At 39.4% G+C, this 18,005-nt stretch overlaps 1 protein-coding gene across 2 annotated transcripts in view; it reads left to right on the forward strand.

The window, feature by feature from the left end:
* ATCAY (ATCAY kinesin light chain interacting caytaxin) overlaps positions 1-18,005 on the forward strand; it is a 644,371-nt gene that overhangs the window by 412,442 nt on the left and 213,924 nt on the right. The gene's annotated exons all lie outside the window — the stretch shown is intronic.

The raw sequence follows: 18,005 nt of genomic DNA on the forward strand, positions 1-18,005 counted from the left end.
AAGCTGAAGCACCTACATGACTCAATGTGGAATAGTAGATCAGATCACTAAAGCTGTGGAAAACGGAACTGCTGCCCACATAACTGGGTGTCAAGAAAATAAAACTTGAGTGAAATAAACTGCCTACGAAAGAACTGTTATGAAGTTAAACAAGGAAAATTATTATTGTTTTTATTCTGTATAACTTTTACTAAACAAGCAAGACCTGCTAGAAGTAGGTAATAGTTTTAAGGGTGATGAAGGAACTTTTGTATGATTAAGCAGGATATAGCTCAGCCCATTCAGCTATGATTTTCTGAAGCCCACTCATTTTAGACCAGCAAACCAAACTGCAAAATCAATAACTTTTTTACAAAGTAATTACATCCTTTATAAGAGGGAGTGCCTCCCAACTACATCTCCTAACTAGTATAACTAACTCAGAGGTTGCCAGAACTCTGAATAAGGTATAAAACCTTCACCAAGTTGCATTTTTAGCTAATTAGTCTTGACTGAATGGCTTCATTGGGTGAACTGGTCTTCAGAAGGGGTGAAGTGCCAACACTAGTTTTGACCATCTTATCAACAACAAAGACCAAAGAAGTCTTTGTCACTGATAAGGCAAAAGGACTAAATGTATTTATTTATTAAAATTTCTTGTGAGTCTTTTCATCTGTGGTACAGCTTTCGTATTTTACAACATAGTTTATTTTCAAGAATGGACATCTAGTTATCATTAAATACATTGAAATGCTAATCAGTAAACAGGCTGCTTCATATGGAGGCTTTTTAGACACAATACAATCATTGGTAACAGTAAGCGAGTAAGTATCTTATAATGCTCAGCAAGTTAAATACAGTTTATATGCATAAGTGAACAAGAGTCACTAATAATGAAGCTGATCAGAGGGAGAAAAAATTAACTAACAGAAATAACTATATCAAAAAAGGCATAATTTTATATATTCAGAACTTGGTTATAATAGGTATATAGGTTGGGCTGTCAACTTTATGTTTGACTGGCCTCAAGATGCTTGATTACCATAACCGCATGTTGATATATCCTACGTTCTATCTATCTATCTATCTATCTATCTATCTATCTATCTATCTATCTGTCTGTCTGTCTATCTCCATAATCAAAACACATTCAACTTTCTAGCTGGAAGATTTTCAATACAGGAAAAAGCTTACAACGTCAGATCCCAGCCAGTCTAACTCTGCGCACCACCTACTCATCTAAAAATGCAGCAAAAACAGTTTCTCCATTCTTGGACTCAGACTTTGAGAATCCTTTCAATCAAGCATCAGAAGCTCAACCTCCAACATTTAGGAAATCTCTCAGGCATCATCAAGTGATAGCAGCAAAGATATCCCTCCCATCTGTACTGCACTTGACTGTTGGTGACATATTGACCGTCTGTGACATATTATGGACTTTCTCATTTCTAACTTGTTACTGTCAATGTTGTCTACTTCATTGCATTACTATTTTTTATGCACCTCAAATGACAGTAGAAGTGTTGTGTGTGTTTATACCAGGGTACAGCCTGAAATGTATCCATCAGGACGAGTGCTGTACCCCGGTTAATAAATTTATAACGTTTCTGTGCACCACAGAGGCAGTTCCCATAATCTCCAAACCTGAAACAGGTCTGACATGTACCAACATTTCATGCAGAGTGACATTTCCTAAGGCCATCTATTTGGCAGGTGCACATGTAGGTGGGTATAGAGCCCAAGTGCTCAATATGTGTTGGAACTATGGAAGATGTCCCCCTTATAGAGTCACCAGATCATGGCAAAGATGACATACAACACTGCATACACAGAGAAATGGAGCAAGTTTTCATTCAACTTAACAGATGATTCTACTGCCTAGATGCAACTGCTGGGGGAGTTCAGTATTAACCTAAGGCCTGCAGCCAGGTATTTATAGTCTGTCTATCTATCTATGTGCACATCTGTGCATGTGTAATGCATCTGATTTGTTTTCTATTACTGGTATATGTTCCAGATATAAACTTCTAAACAAAACTGGATCAGACATTTATTATAGACACTTTCATATAGAAATGGATCAGGCATTGTAATATAATGCAGAGGTCACCTCTATGTTATCCATAAGCAACAGAATACCGTGACAGTTCCTATAGCCTTTATGAATAATTCAGGTTTTCTATTACCAGGATTACTAGTAAGGGATCATTGTATCCTTCAAGTTGTGTTGGGTGTGTTGCTTTAAGGCTACAAATGTTGTATAACATTCAATTAGTGAGGTATAAAGAGGTATAATGATCTCCCTGGAATAAAAAGACATGCCCTTTAGGGATTAGATGTATATAGATTATTCACTGGTCAAAGTTTAAACTATCTGTCATTGTCACTAGATATTCCATGACATCTAGCTTTAGGTATTTAATGACAAGTGTAATACTATGCATATTTAGTTCACTATAGGTACACAAGTAGAAAATACATTAAAAATGAGTAATGTCAGTAAATGTAGTCACAGTGTAAGCCGGATATGAAACTGTTATCATGACATGTATTGTGATCAAACAAAGATATGTGGTCTGTGTACTATTTCTGCTAGTATACTAGAAAATGCTTCATATAAAACTGAGACTACTACCGGGAAATAAGTGCAAGAAATGGCACCATTATTTACTGTGTGTACACAAAGCGTCAACTCACTGGCATTATGTATTTATCCTAATCGGAGAGCACAGACAAAGGGCATGATAAAAACATTCATCTGATCAAAATATATACATTCCTCGTGCATCGCCAAATGATTATCTAGATTCTTTATATATTACCAACAGTTTATCTCCTAAATATGCCATATTTACACTACTCATTTAAAAACCAAAGCAAAAGTTACTGCATACACATACACAATCCCAGAACATCCTTGCCTACCTCCAGAAAACTCTCAAACCCAAATCTATAGATATTGTTAAAGAAAAAATATAAAAAAATAAAATGTTGACCGTATGTCCTATTCATTTGAATACAAACAAAACAGAATCATGCACTCTGCCTCCTGTGAAACATCACATGTGGTTTATTTAGCTGAGTGTATTCTTTGTCACTCATTCTATGTAGGAAAAATGGATTGAGCGCTGAAAGATAGATTAAGGGAACACCTATATAGTACTAGAATATGTTCTAGTAACAGTGCCCTATCCAAGCATACCTTATTGAAAGGAAATGATCATACATTTAAGTTTATGGTGATAGATATCAATGTACCTAGCCTATCAGAAGGTGACATTAGAAATATGACAGAAGGTAAAGAGGTTAAGTGGATACTCAGACTGAGAGCAGACAGGGGCAGAGGCCTCAATAAGAGGGCATCCCTAAAACCTACACTTAAATCTAGGAGACTAAGAAGTATACAGACACGACTAAGGATTAGTCTCACTGTTTATTAGTATGTATTTTTTAAAAAAATAAATTTTCAGAGGTGATCATATCTTATGTCTATATATATTTATTGCTATGTGCTTTTATTTATATGAAGATCTTATTATACAAATTTTTAACATTTATAGAAGGCTGTTTTATAATAAGTTTGTAGTTAAAAGCTGCTATTTTATGACAGCGTAGCTACAATGATAGAGGCAAGTTTATGTAAGGATGGTATATGCCTTTAAATTTTGGACTTGGATTTGAGACCAGTTCTCTGAATTATGTTGGTTGACTATTTATATTTAAATGTCTTTGTTTGATTAAGATGCTTTTACTGGTTTGAAGAAGCTCACAGCGAAAGCACTTACCGTTTTTTTATTTTATGTAATAAAAGTTTTATGGTTCGTATACTGCCTGGCTGCCTCACTGGTATTCTGTGTGTTGGATTATTTGGATTTATACTTTTAAGCAATGGGACACTTATCCTGTGGAGAGCTACCTGGATATGTGTTATATATATATATATATATATATATATATATACATATATATATATATATATACATATATATGTATGTATATATATATATATAGATATATATATATATATATATATATATACATATATATGTATGTATATAAAATTAACATAAAAAGTAAGTAAACAACAAACCACAACTAGTCACCTGAAAAACAACATTACTGTGAATGGACTTCATTGTAATCTAATTGAAAAATAAAAAGTCTAACCTATATAACTAACAAATCCTGACACAACCCTTTGCTATACTGATTAAAAGACAAGATTAAAATTATATTACAACTACAGTAGAAAAGTAACCATGCGATGCCCTATTAAACGTCTATGCAATTTTCTCAAAGTCCTGTTAAGTATAAACTTAGGTTGGGATTCACAGACAAGCACTTTGCATCTATGAGGAGCTAAATAACAAGAATTTCTTAGTGCAGCGTGACGTGTAGGTACTTGCCTGTGAATCCTGGCTTAGTTACAAAAAAGGTAGGTGACAAAAGGGCATGCCAAGTGTGTTAGTGGAGCAGTATTACAGGGTCAAATGGCATTAGGCAGGCTCAGTGCTGGAAAGGGGGAGACAGGATATTACACTACCAGGAAATACACAAAGGTCACAATAACAAGTGACTGTTGAGGGAGATCCATTTCTTTCAGGAAAGCTTCCCATTTTTCATATAAGGTGGAGAAGATGGTGAAGAATGGTTGTAAATATAATGGAAGGCAGTAAAGGGATACAAATAGACTTAAAATGCAGACACAAACAGACAAGGGTGGTATTAACACAAAATGCAGGGACAACAATGGATGGACACAATCTTATAAAGGGTGAACACTTGGTGATAGAAAGGAGTGGACAACAATCCAGGTAACCAGGAGTGATTCATACAAGTAAGAATAATACATAGACTGGGGATAGGATCGAGTAAATGCAGGTGCCACAGACCCTCCCAAAGGCCAACCTACATAGACATCAATCAGCTATGTGGCTGATATTATGTGCAGACTGTTGTGTCTCTAGTAAACCAGCAGGCAAGGCCTGCCAGTTTTATAACTGATGTTACTGTGCCAAGTGCCACACTGTGTTTGTAAGGCAGATGTCCGACTGTCAGCACACCTCAGATGTCAGCGAGGGGCCCAGAAATGGTCCAAGCATTAATTTATTAAAACAACTTTAAAAAGTTTTTTAAAAATATTGTGAGCACTTTCATCTCATACTAGAGAGTTCATCAGAATAAAATAATACAAAAAGCCATTAGACAGTACATAAAATGCATTTCATTGGTAGTTGGATAATTAATTAATAAGAACTTTAATATTCTTTAAAGGGTCAGACAACAAATGCACAATAAAGAAAGAATGTACACATAGTCCATGCTAAACAAAAAAAAAAACAACATGCCAAAATGCTTCAAGATACAAAAACATTAAATTATTTAAAAGCATATTATATATAAAATGTGGCAAGATGTTTGTAAAAGCAAAGACTAGAGCTTCAAAGTTAAAACAGGTGCAATTGAAACTCTGTCATTCAAATCAGGGGGAAAGTAGCTCCCAATCTGAGTTGTCAATGCCGTTCACATACTTTTAAATACTTCTTCCAGTTCCCCCTCTGGAATCCAGGGTGATCTTTTCTAATACGCCAAAGTAAAAATGCTGTAACTATTACACTGAATGAAATGTCTATACGCCAAAGTAAAAATGCTGTAACTATTACACTGAATGAAATGTCTCTACGCCAAAGTAAAAATGCTGTAACTATTACACTGAATGAAATGCCTATACGCCAAAGTAAAAATGCTGTAACTATTACACTGAATGAAATGTCTATACGCCAAAGTAAAAATGCTGTAACTATTACACTGAATGAAATGTCTATACGCCAAAGTAAAAATGCTGTAACTATTACACTGAATGAAATGTCTATATGCCAAAGTAAAAATGCTATAACTATTACATTGAATGAAATGTCTATATGCCAAAGTAAAAATGCTGTAACTATTACATTGAATGAAATGTCTATACGAGGCACTATCCTCATTCTTGTTGGCAATGTTGTGAATGTGTTTATAAATATGTGTTCTGAGAGCTTGCTCAGGTTTGCCTACATAAAATGCCACACATCTTGCACACATCGCTAGGTAAGCTACCCTTTGAGTGGTACAATTACCATCATGAAAAGTGATCTTTGTTTTCATTACATTTCCTAACTCTACAACTTGGTTCCTAGTGATATGTGTGTACCGACTGCATTGTCTTCATTTGATAGTACCCTTAGAGATCTTAGAAAGGGTGGTGTGTTTGTTTTCTATCAGTCTCTTGAAATTAGGACCAGTTCTTGAAATAAATACTGGTTCAGGCCCACTAATGAATATTATTCAGGATTAGTTTTAAAAATACACCTTTTTTTAATCCCTTTAATTGCCTTGGAGAACTGGTTGTATTCAACTATTATTGCCCTTTTGTATTTGTGCTGATCACATCCTGATGTGCTCGTTAGACCAGTACCCAAAAAAGGTTTATACCTATTGCCCATTCGTTATACATGTCTGACAACAAACTGTCCAGAAGGGTTTCTGGATACCCCTTGCTAAAAATATTTCCGTTAACTTATCCCACACATACTCCCTCTGTGATGATTCTAATAGCTTGTCCCTTAACTAAACTCTTTTTCAGCTATATAAGTGGCAACTTGTAAAATGTAAATAGGAATTACAAAAATTTTGCTTCCTATAGACGTTCGATTTGAAACCCGTAGTGGGGGTAAACTAAGCATATCTAAGTAGTGTATTATTTGCTCCATGAGTAAGTGAATTGCAGAAAGTCCAATGGTGCTATTCAGGTAATTTATAAAAGCATGAATTTCCTCAACTTTGCCATCTTATAAGACAAATACAACAATACATCATCCAAAAATATAATGTATAAATGCAATCTGTTTTCAAATTGGCTGTCGAGTACAAACTGTTTTTCCCAACCCATGAACACCAAATTGGCAAAAGCAGGAGTGCAGAATGCTCCCATAGCCACACCTCTTGTTTGCTGAAAATAATTCCCCATCAAAATAAATATAGTTGTGTTCCTAAATTAGGGACATTCATTCTAAAATGAGGTTGATCTTATCATTGAAAAGGTTAGACCAGTGTGTCAAGTTATAGTTGAAATATTCTAAACCCTCATTCTTGGGTATGACCATGAAAAGGTCCTTTACATCTGTAGTTAGAAAAATTAAATTTTATTTCCAAACATGATTCTTCAGGTGACCTACGAAATCCCAATAATCTATTATGAGGTGAGGTACAACCTCATATGCATGTTTAGTCCACCTGTCAACAAACACAGTTAATGGGTAGGTCTTAGACCCAGTAGCAGAAACTATTGGTCTAAATGGGGGTCAGAGTAGTTCCTTGTGGATTTTCAGAATGCCAAAAATTGTAGGTATTATAGGACTTGGATTGGAGAGAAACCAGTAGGTCTCCACGTCAATACGTTGATTTAATAAATATTCCCCTATGTATAAGTCAGTCCTGCAATATGCTGTACTTATCTGATTTCTGGAAACATGGGTGTAGGTATCTACATCATGGTGAAGTTGTAAAGTGATGTTAGAATAATCCTGTACATCAAAAATAACTGTTAGCCCCTTTGTCAGGCTGCATGAGGCAAACAGTTTTATCTTTTTGCAGTTGATCAAATAATTTTTCTTCTTTGGAAAGGTTATGAAATGTGTGCTTCTTATTAGCAAAAAGTTTTATAAATGTTCTCCATAACCACCTTTTCAAAGACCTATATAGTGGGGTGTGGGGGGTTAAAAGTATTATGCTTTCTAATGGATTTACCCCCATGACTAGATTACCTAGTTTTACTAGTGTTTTTGTCATGGAAAAAAATGTTGAGGTTGAGTTTTCTAGTAAATAATTTGACCCCCATCAAGGAATCAGCAATATCAACCTGTCTAGAAGGGACAAATTTGAAACCTTTAAGGAATTGAGGAAATGTTTCCTCAGTGATCAATCTGGAAGTGTAGTGGTATATATTGTACCCCTTAAAGGAATTAATTATACCATCTTCACCAATCCTTATGTCTTCCTTTGCCCCCTTCCCTTTTTCTGTTGTTTGTAATAGGGGGACCTCTGAGACTTCTTCCCTGAGTCGTACATGTGTTTTGAATGACTTGCCAGCCTCTTAGAATGCCTCATGTTCCAAAAATCCTGAAAGTCATCAGAAAAACATCTGTGTCTCTGGAATCTGAGGCCACCAACATTAGAATTAAATTAACACTGGAGAGAATGAGGTGTGCTTTGGGGTAAGCATTCTTATTGCAATATTGTTTAACATCTCTTCCTAACTTTCTTTTCTTCTTTAAAAACAGATCATTACGTTTTTTTATCTACTCCCCAAAGAATAGTTTCATACAGTGTTTGAAATGTTCAAATAAAACGAATTTTAAAATGAGTTGGTGCACTTCTTCCAACTCTAAACACAACTTGCCAAGTTGAATTTCATTCTACTTAATAATTTTGTCCATTAATACAGCCCACATTTATCAAAAGACAAATTAAATTGATTAAAATGTCTTCAAACAATCACCCTGAGGGGCAATGTTTAAATGCAGGCATTGTCTTAAATAACTGTTTTCTATTTGAAGACACTTAAATTTAAAAAGTTATTTCTCAAACTGGTGTAAAAAGTCCCTTAAGGAAGCTCCATCGTTTGAACTAGCAGCAAGATTTTACGAACTGTTGACAAATTCAACAGTTTAAAAAGCAAAAGGTTTTTCTACTATAGATTTAAAACTGGCATTTATTCATTTATTGATAATTCCTAAAGCTGCACTGTTTGGCTGTTCAGAAGCGCAAAATGCTGTTTTGTTAATATAAAAAGAAACGGTAGCTGCTACCTGTGCATAAGTCCATGCACAGTTTAATGAAACATTGCTTCCAACTGCTCTTATTTCATGGCTGGTACATGTACATACATTTGTTCCTCCAGGCTGAGAAGAAGTGACAGGAGGAAGAAATCCAGGGCTAAGAGCAGCAGTTTGTGTTACTCCAGTGTGAACAGAGATAGTGTGGTGTGTTAAGGAAATAATTCAGAGACAGATGGGATAGACTCCCTTATTAAAATAACCAAATGTACTATAAGGTCCAAATCAGCTCATACAGAGGCAGCATTGACATGCTGCAAAAGACTGTGCTAATACGATCAACTACAGAATTAGGAGATTACTGCATTAGGATATTGGAATCTGAAATAGACATTCTCAGTGAAGACAAAACACCTAGTGATGTAACAGTACTGAAAAATCCATGGTGGATGGCAGCATCCAGAACACTGTCATGTCAGGCTGTGGGTGGACACACACACACACACACACACACACACACACACACACCCATAGCAATGCTAACATAGGGCAATGCATGCCACATGGCATCATATCTGGCATGGCTTAGTGGTAAATCACTTTGTCTATGGTGTGCATGGTCCTGGGTTTGAGCCTTGCAGAGGCTGTTTATTTTTGCAGAAATACCTCACAAAGAGGATTACCAGCCTCAAACAGATGCCCTATGCAGACTGTCTCAAAAATCTCTAGCTTTACTCCATCGCATATCACCTACTCAGAGGCAATCTCTGCCTAACATACAAAGCTAAGTCAAACCCAGAGCTGTTGGACATGCTCCACTTAAAGAAATCCCAATCCCTCCGAGTTGCATGCTCTAGGGACCTAAACCTTGTCACCACAATAAAGAGAACATGCTGGAGGGATAGATTCCAGTCCCATAGACTTCCCATACTCTGGTACAAACTACCTATTTATATCAAACAAAGCTCCTCATTAGCACTCTTCAAGAAAAATCTTGATGATTGGATGGGAAATAGGAAATTCACCCTGGGGATCATTTCTGTGGCTCTGCTCGACAGTGGCACAGGAAAATAATTTTCTTGGGTGGCGAAAGCCAGGGTACCTTTTAGGCTAGGTTTATGTAGGCCCTATATAGGGCCAATAGCCTAGTACCTACCTATGAACTTATGGGACGTGATGGGCCCTGTACATTGGGTGAAGCATGGCAATGCATATTGTGGGAGGGTGACAGGGTGTGTTGTAGTGTATTACAGGGGTTTTATATGATTTTCAGGGAGACAAGGTGTGTCGTAGTGTATTACAGGGGTTTGGTATGAGATTCAGGGTGACAGGGGGTATTGTTGTGTATTACAGGGGGTTGATGTACTGGTTCATAAAAGGGTATTAAGATAACATACCCACAGATGTAGCTTGTATAAGAAAGGAAACAGGTAGGTGGGCACCTTATGGGGTTAGGGGGTGGTATACAGTCATACAGGAAATCCAGATACAATACACACACTGACCAACATTTGTAACTCCCAGGTACACACATCATGTCATGTGATGTTATGGACCTGTGAGAAAAGCAATGACTGGAAAAGCTCAACACCCAGGAGCCTGAAGTGTTACTAGCCAAATGTAATATTGACAAGCCTTTTCAGGAGCAGGTGTGGCATGGATTGGTGACCAGAGCTGTAGCTGGCTCATCTAATGCCAGGTGCCACTCCATGATCTGGTTCCCCTCAAATCTAAACTGAGGAGCAAAAAAATCCTTATCTGTCCTCTAAGCATAAATAGGGCCAATGCTCTCCTCAACTCAAGAAGAAAAAATAAATAAAAAGTATTCTACTTTAAAAAGAACTGTAGCAAATGGCTTGCTGCATTTGTAACAAGTTACACCACACAGAAAATGCTGAAGCAAATGCTTCAGTCCTAACTGCAAAAGCAGTATTTACATACTAGCATTCAGAGATGCTGGTATGGAATGAAATGCACTACTGAATGATCAGCAGATTGCACTTCATAACACCTTACGCCCCAGGTGGCTGCCCCCTTCACCCCACCCTAGCTATGCTCCTGCTGGTGACATTAACACTGTGGGTAGCCTTAATAGCCTATATCAAGTTTGGAAAAGGGGGACTAAAAAGATATTGCACACCAAGAACAAGGCGCAGGACATTGCCAAGGACATGTCCACCACAGTGGGTAGACCACCAACACAAAAATGGCTCAGAAAGGAGGAGGATTTCTTGGTTCCCTGCCTGGGAAAGAGGACTAGACCCTCATACCCAGTGGTGGCCTGGATGTGGGAGACAGGATGGTGATGACTGCTTGATTTTCTATAGGTGATGCTCCGGCTTAGCATTTGCTCTTACACTGCCTTATTGTACAGTGCACTATATCTGAGGAAGATTAATTCAGCAACAGGCTTCTGCAAATTTGTCCTGCAGGCACTATTGGTTTACTACTGTAATGCCCTGCACAACAAGGTATGTAGGTCTACATAAGGAATTCACAGTTTCTGTTATATAATGGCATGTCTGCTGGGAAGGGGTTGTTATTAAAGTGCTACCACGGGTATTTTGTTTTTATACTTTCCCAGGTTCTACTGCTAGAGTTCAGGCACAATGGAACAGCACATGCCTGATGCCAGCAGGTCATCTGATGATAGCATGCACATGACTCAGTCTGATGACACAATTGTACTGCCTGCAACACTAATGTTAGAAGGTTCACACACATCCCTCACATATGAGGAGCTTGTGCAGGGACATTCCAACCCCCCAACCTCACTAGTATTTGGTGGATGTCATGTAACTGTCAGCCCCACCCAGGCTACACAAGAGTCCCCAGTCCAGACAGCATCAGTAAACAGCCCTGCCTCTGATGTGCACTTACATCCCAAAGGAAGAGATGTCTTGGTTTGTGGTGCCATCATGACTTCAGGTCAATTCCTGACCTGGGTTCAACACTTGGCATTAATCAGTTGATGTGCAGGTTAGTGATCCATGCCACAGACAGATGCTACCCATGCCACTGCATGGATGGGGAGTGTACTGTATGGCCAGTCTGTCGCATGACATACATCTGCATGGTCTACAGGATGCCTTGCAGCACCTGCTCAGTGACATGGGGTATATACAGGTACAGGGAGCAGACAGCACTGCTCAGATGTATGGCTAACATGACATCTATTGCTGAGTCCATGAGGTAGCCAGTAACAGTCCCCAGTCTACTTCTGCAGGTGCTGCTCTCCATGGCCATGGAAGAGTCTGGTTGCAAGTTGTCTAGTCACAGACTAGGCATACCCAGATGACACAGACCATTTCAGAGACAGCATCACTGTCAGCTCTTGTTAGAGATACCACCATACCTGCCTGTGGCCAGTTTCATGAATGTGGCTACTAATGCTCTTTAGACTGCACCCCGGGGCACCTCACCAGGTTGCATGATCTCAATCTTGTAGTTTAGCACCATCAACACTCCTTATGGGAAGATGGAGCACCACTGCTATGCGTGGTCATCATCCTGGACATAGGCACCATACATCTGATGATTCCTGACATCGCACACCCTGTCATTCTGCACATTCCCATAGTTCTGCACCCACCCTGCCAAGAACTGCACCAAGCTCTGTGATCACAGTCCAACATAGTATACAGTACCAGAACTCATGACATGGCAGCTCCTCCCTGCCACTAGAGGATGTGATCCCTGACTACCCACAGTCTGTTACCAGATCCACCTACCATGACTCTGGCCCACATGGCAACATTGATGTTACCATGTCTTCTCCCTAACGGTTTAGATGATGATGATGACTATGCCCTGCCTACCTCATAACTTCTGCGGGTAAAATAATATCTGATGCACAATGTGGCCAGTCTATAAACTGCATTGCACAGCTTAGATCTGGTAATAGATGCATCATTTTATTCTGTTTGCCTGTGCCATGGTCCACAGTTGTAAACCAAATTCCACCTCTTTGCTAGTACCACAATGAACTGCACTCACCTCTGCCTTACATGTAGCCCTGCTGCTACCAGCTCTTCCTCTGGTTTGCTGCTTTGCTCTTGTCTGCTTAGATGGGTATGGTGGGCCCCCACTGCTAACGTTATTTTCTGTATATGTTATGAGACATGGTGCACACTATGAATAGCTGGCTGCAGGGCTTAGGTTAATACTGAACTCATTTGCATCTAGGCAGTAAGATCACCTACTAAGTTGAATGAAAAAATGCTCCATTTCTCTGTGTATGCAGTGTTGTATGTCATCTTTGCCATGACCTGGTGACTCTATATGGGGACATCTTCCATAGACCCAACACATATTGAGCATGTGGGCTCTATACCCACTTACATATGCACTTACCAAATAGATGGCCCTAGGAAATGTCACTCTGCATGAAATGTTGGTACAAGTCAGACATGTTTCAGGTATGAAGATTATGGGAACTGCCTGAGAGGTGCACCAAAATGTTATAGATTATATCCTGGGCATTGTAAACCACTTGGCAGTTGAGGTTATTTAAGCCCTTCTTGTTATTGTGTCTGACACACTTTGAATCAGGCAGGGCCTTGATGGCAATGTGTATACAGTCAGTGTCTCCTAGGGCCTCAAGGAAATGGACAGTGTTATGGACTGCCCAGATAGTAGTAGCCTCCCTTTTGTATTCCTTGGGAACCATATTTACTTCTCTGTATGCTGCAGAATAATGTTGAGATGCTGGTGTAGGATACATGAGGCTGACACCTGTGAAGTTCCTAGTATGTCCCCTGTATCTTGCCAAAAGTTCCTTGTAGTTAGGATGGTTGAAGCTACACATACCTTGGTATCCACTGGTATGAGCTGTCCAAATATACCCCTTGATTCTGTATGTGGGCAACATAATTTCAGAAGCTCCCATAAGGTATACCTATCCACATAGAAGTGATCTTTAATTTCTGGTCAGCAGAATGTTGTTAAGTTAGGTACTGACTGTACCATCTGAAGTGGCAGATAGGTTAGTGGGAAACCATGTCACAAGCACTGGCCCCACAGAGGCCACTAGAATCTGCTTTTCTGCTACTACTGAAAACATTCTAGCATCCTATATACTGGAAATTTATGGAATCCAGCGCAGGTGATAGGAGATGCACAGCGAACCTGATTTATATGTTTCTGACTCACTTACCATGTTTAATGATTTCATTTGCATATTCAGTAGCCCTCATTTCTATATCAATATGCAGTCATTTGTGCATGCAGCACACTGTACTAATTTTCTCCTAATGTGACCTCTGAATCACCTCTTCCTTGTATGTTGCTGTTTTCTGTGCTATTTTGTGCAGAGCAATGCTGTAACTTCTTCTAATACTGGCTTAGGCAATAAATATTCCCCCACTGATGCCATTTGGGATACTACAGAAACCTAAAAACCACAGGAAAAAAAGATAAATGGAAACTGTGGGTGGCTGGTTTGTGTGATACATGAAGTAGCTTGTACATTAGGATTAGAGATATTTGCACAGATACATGCATTTGCACATAATGCGTACATATGCATGTATATATGTGTATGAAAATATATTATATGTCCATACGTGTAATACAGATAATAAAAATTTGAACAAAGTATTAACTGATCAGACAAGTAACTTATTTCACTGAGTGCATTTGTCCAGTAAATGGACTTCTTCACAATTGTACTTTAACAATTTTTATCTACATTTTATAGTTAGCTCAACAAACCATGCATTGAACATATCCATTGAAAGGAGTAAACAATTAAAAGTAATCGCACTCCACTGCTGAATAGTTAGTGAGCAGTCAGTAACCAGATGGGAAGAAACAAGTAGGGGAAAAAGTGAATGAGTAAGACTCAATCAGTTTTTCACAAATCGGGGCAATTATAAGACATGAAACAATCAATTCAAACACAGAAATTCAAATTAAATATAAAAAAGGAGAGGCGCTGAAAAAATGCAGAGCTTGCGACCCATAGAATATTCTAAATAGCACATGCTTCAAAATATCTGGACTTCTGAGACCCCAGTGGAGATATTTACATAAGAAATGGCAAAGTAGGACTGTCTGAATCACCAGGGGAAAAGCCCATAAAGGTAATCTGTAATGAATAAACTTAATGCAGCTTTAACAGTAGAGAGATAATACAGAAAATAACATAAGGGCAAGCTGATAGAACCTGACTGTACTCAGGTGTCAGAAGGCAAGAGCTGTGGAAAGTACACTTTTGTACCTACCATAAATGTAGATGTTCGAGTGTTCACCCTGCTGCAGTCATTACACTTGGGTTATCCTGCCGTCAGGCAGTACCGCTGTCGGCCAGAGTTCCAAAGTCTTGGTCTGGCATCGGTTGCTGTCGCTTCTTCCCTGATGTCAGTGCGCCAGGGGTATATAAGATGCAGCCGACACCATTTTCTTCAGTTTTTCTTGCCCCAGATGTCAGGTGCCCCCAAATAGGTAGGCAATACATTATGGTAATAAAACATACAGAAATGTAAACAACCAAACCTTCAGTTACCAGCAAATACACCATATAGGTAGTATAGGGTTGAAAGGTATAGATAAGTCCCAGCTAAGAAAGAGGGGATGGCGGGTGGGTAACCTGGTCTGCAGCAGTGAAGACACTCGAACATCTACATTTATTGTAGGTACAAAACTGTACTGTTCATCGTGTTTCACTGCTGCAGTCATTACACTTGGGTAGAATTCCAAAGCTGAGATAGGGTGGCTGGTTCTATAGAGGATTTGGGGTGGCTATGAGGCCCTGCAGCACTACAGTGGCAAAGCCAGCACTGGATCTAGAGTAAAGAGGCAAGTGGTAATGCTTGGTAAAGGTGTGCACTGAACTCCAAGTTGCAGCTTCCAAAATGTCTTTGGTAGGTACTCCTCTAAGGTAGGCAGTTGAAGTGGCTGCTGCCCTGGTGGAATGTGGCCTAATGTTAGTCGGTACAGGTTTCCCATGCTGTGTGTAGCAGAACCGAATACAGTGTCCTATCCACTTAGTAATGGTCTGCTTTGAAATCCCTGTGATCCTGCAGCATATGCTACAAACAATTGCTCAGTTTTCCTGAAAGCTTTTGTTTTGTCCAAGTAGAAACATAATTGTCTGTGTATGTCCAAGGAATGCAGAAGTCTCTCCCCTTTGTTCTGGGGATTTGGATAAAAGGTTGGCAAATGAATAGTTTGATTAAGAGCCACACTGGATACCACCTTAGGCATAAATGAAGGGTTTGTCCGTAAAGAAACCCTGTCTTGGTGAAAAATGATGAAAGGTTCTACTGCCATTAGTGCCTGTAACTCTGAGACTCTTCTTGCTGAGGTTATTGCCAGCAGCAGAGCATTTTTCCATGATATATATTTTAATTCTGCTGAATTGGCTGTCTCAAAAGGAGGTAAAGTTAGTTTTTCCAAGACAAAATTGAGGTCCCAAGTTGGTGTTGGTGCTCTCCGGGGCAGTCTTATGTTTTTAGCCCCTCTGAGATATTGTTTTAGCAATGGATGAGAGAAAATAGGAGGATCTGTGTTGTAATGAGCCAAGATGGCAGAGGCGTGGATCTTAATGGATGAAAAGGAAAGTCCTTTGTCCAGCATCTCAGTCAAGTATTGTAATATCTGAGGAATATTTGGGACAAGAGGATCAAAGTTTTGAGCCTGGTTCCAGGCACAGAATCTCTTCCACTTTTCTGAGTAAGATTTCCTGGTGCTAGGCCTCCTGGCCTCCAAAATGACATCCATAACAGCTTTAGAGAGTGGTGTTGTCTGTGTGACTAATGAATCTGCCATGCAGTCAGGTTTAAAGTTTTGAGCTGACCGTGCAGGATCTGATTGTCTTGTTGAGTCAGAAGGTGTGGAGTTTGAGGTAGAATCCATGGTGGGCCTTGAGCTAAATTCTTTAAGATTGGGTACCAGTGCTGGCGTGGCCAGTCTGGGGCAATCAGGATCATCTGTGTTTTTTCTTGTCTGGCTTTTAGGAGTACTTTTGAAAGGAGAGGCAGTGGTGGGAAGGCATAAACTGTTAGGCTTTTCCAGCTGAACGAGAGAGCATCCACTTTCCATGCTTGTGTGTGATAAGTCCTTGTGCAGAATTTTTGTAGTTGGCAATTCTGTGGGGTGACAAAAAGATCTATGTCTGGGCACCCCCATTTCTGCATTATCAAGTTGAATACTTGTGGATTTAATTTCCACTTGTGAGGATCCATGATGTTTCTTCTTAAGTCGTCTGCCAACGTATTTTTCTCTCCTGGCAGGAATTGTGGTTGCAGGTGAACTTGATAGGTTAGAGCTGTGTTCCACAAGGTCATGACTTGCCTGCATAGGGGATAAGAATGAGTGCCTCCTTGCTTGTTTATGTACCACATGACTGTGGTGTTGTCTGTCTTTAATAATAATTGTCCCGGGTGCAGTAGGTCCTTGGAAGTTGTTAGGGCATTTTGCACAGCCAACATCTCTTTTTGATTGATGTGAAGATGCATTTGGTCTGCGGTCCACTTGCCCTGAATACATTTTCCTGCCATGTGTGCTCCCCAGGCATAATCTGAAGCATCTGTTGTTAGTGTCTGCCTGGCTGTGGGTAGAGTGAAAGGCTGTCCCTTGTTGAGGTGACATGCCTGTGCCCACCATCGAATCTCCTGTTGTAGGCAGGGAATTAGAGGTATTACTTCTTCCAAACTGTGACAGTGCTGGGTCCAAACACTTTTTAGGTACCATTGTAATTTCCTCATATGCAGTCTGGCATATGGAATTAGAAGAATGCAAGATGCCATGAATCCCAAGGCCTGCAGAAGTTTTCTTGCAGGGAGTTGGGTCTTTGTTGCCATCAATTGAAAGTACTGAGTCAGTTGTCCTTGCTTGTCTGGCGTGAGATAAGCCATCTGGGTCGTTGTATTTAAGCTGGCACCCAGGAATATTATCTCTTGTGAGGGCACTATTTTTGATTTCTTTTTGTTTACTGTGTACCCTAGGCAAATTAGCAACTTTTTTACAAACACCAGATGCTGTAGAAGAATGTCCTTGCTCTCTGCTTGAATAAGGCAGTCGTCCAGGTATGGATATATTTTAATTCCTTTTTGTCTGCAAAATGCAATTACTGGTGCCAGGCACTTTGTGAAGACCCTGGGTGCAGTAGATAAGCCAAAGGGCAGTGCAGAGAATTGATAATGCATTGAACCAGCTATGAATCTGAGGTACCTTCTGCAATTTTGTCTGATAGGGACATGCAGGTATGCC

The sequence above is a fragment of the Protopterus annectens genome, chromosome 13.part0 (genome assembly GCF_019279795.1).
Source record: "Protopterus annectens isolate FY-2018-M chromosome 13.part0, PAN1.0, whole genome shotgun sequence".
NCBI classification, from domain to species: domain Eukaryota; kingdom Metazoa; phylum Chordata; order Ceratodontiformes; family Protopteridae; genus Protopterus; species Protopterus annectens.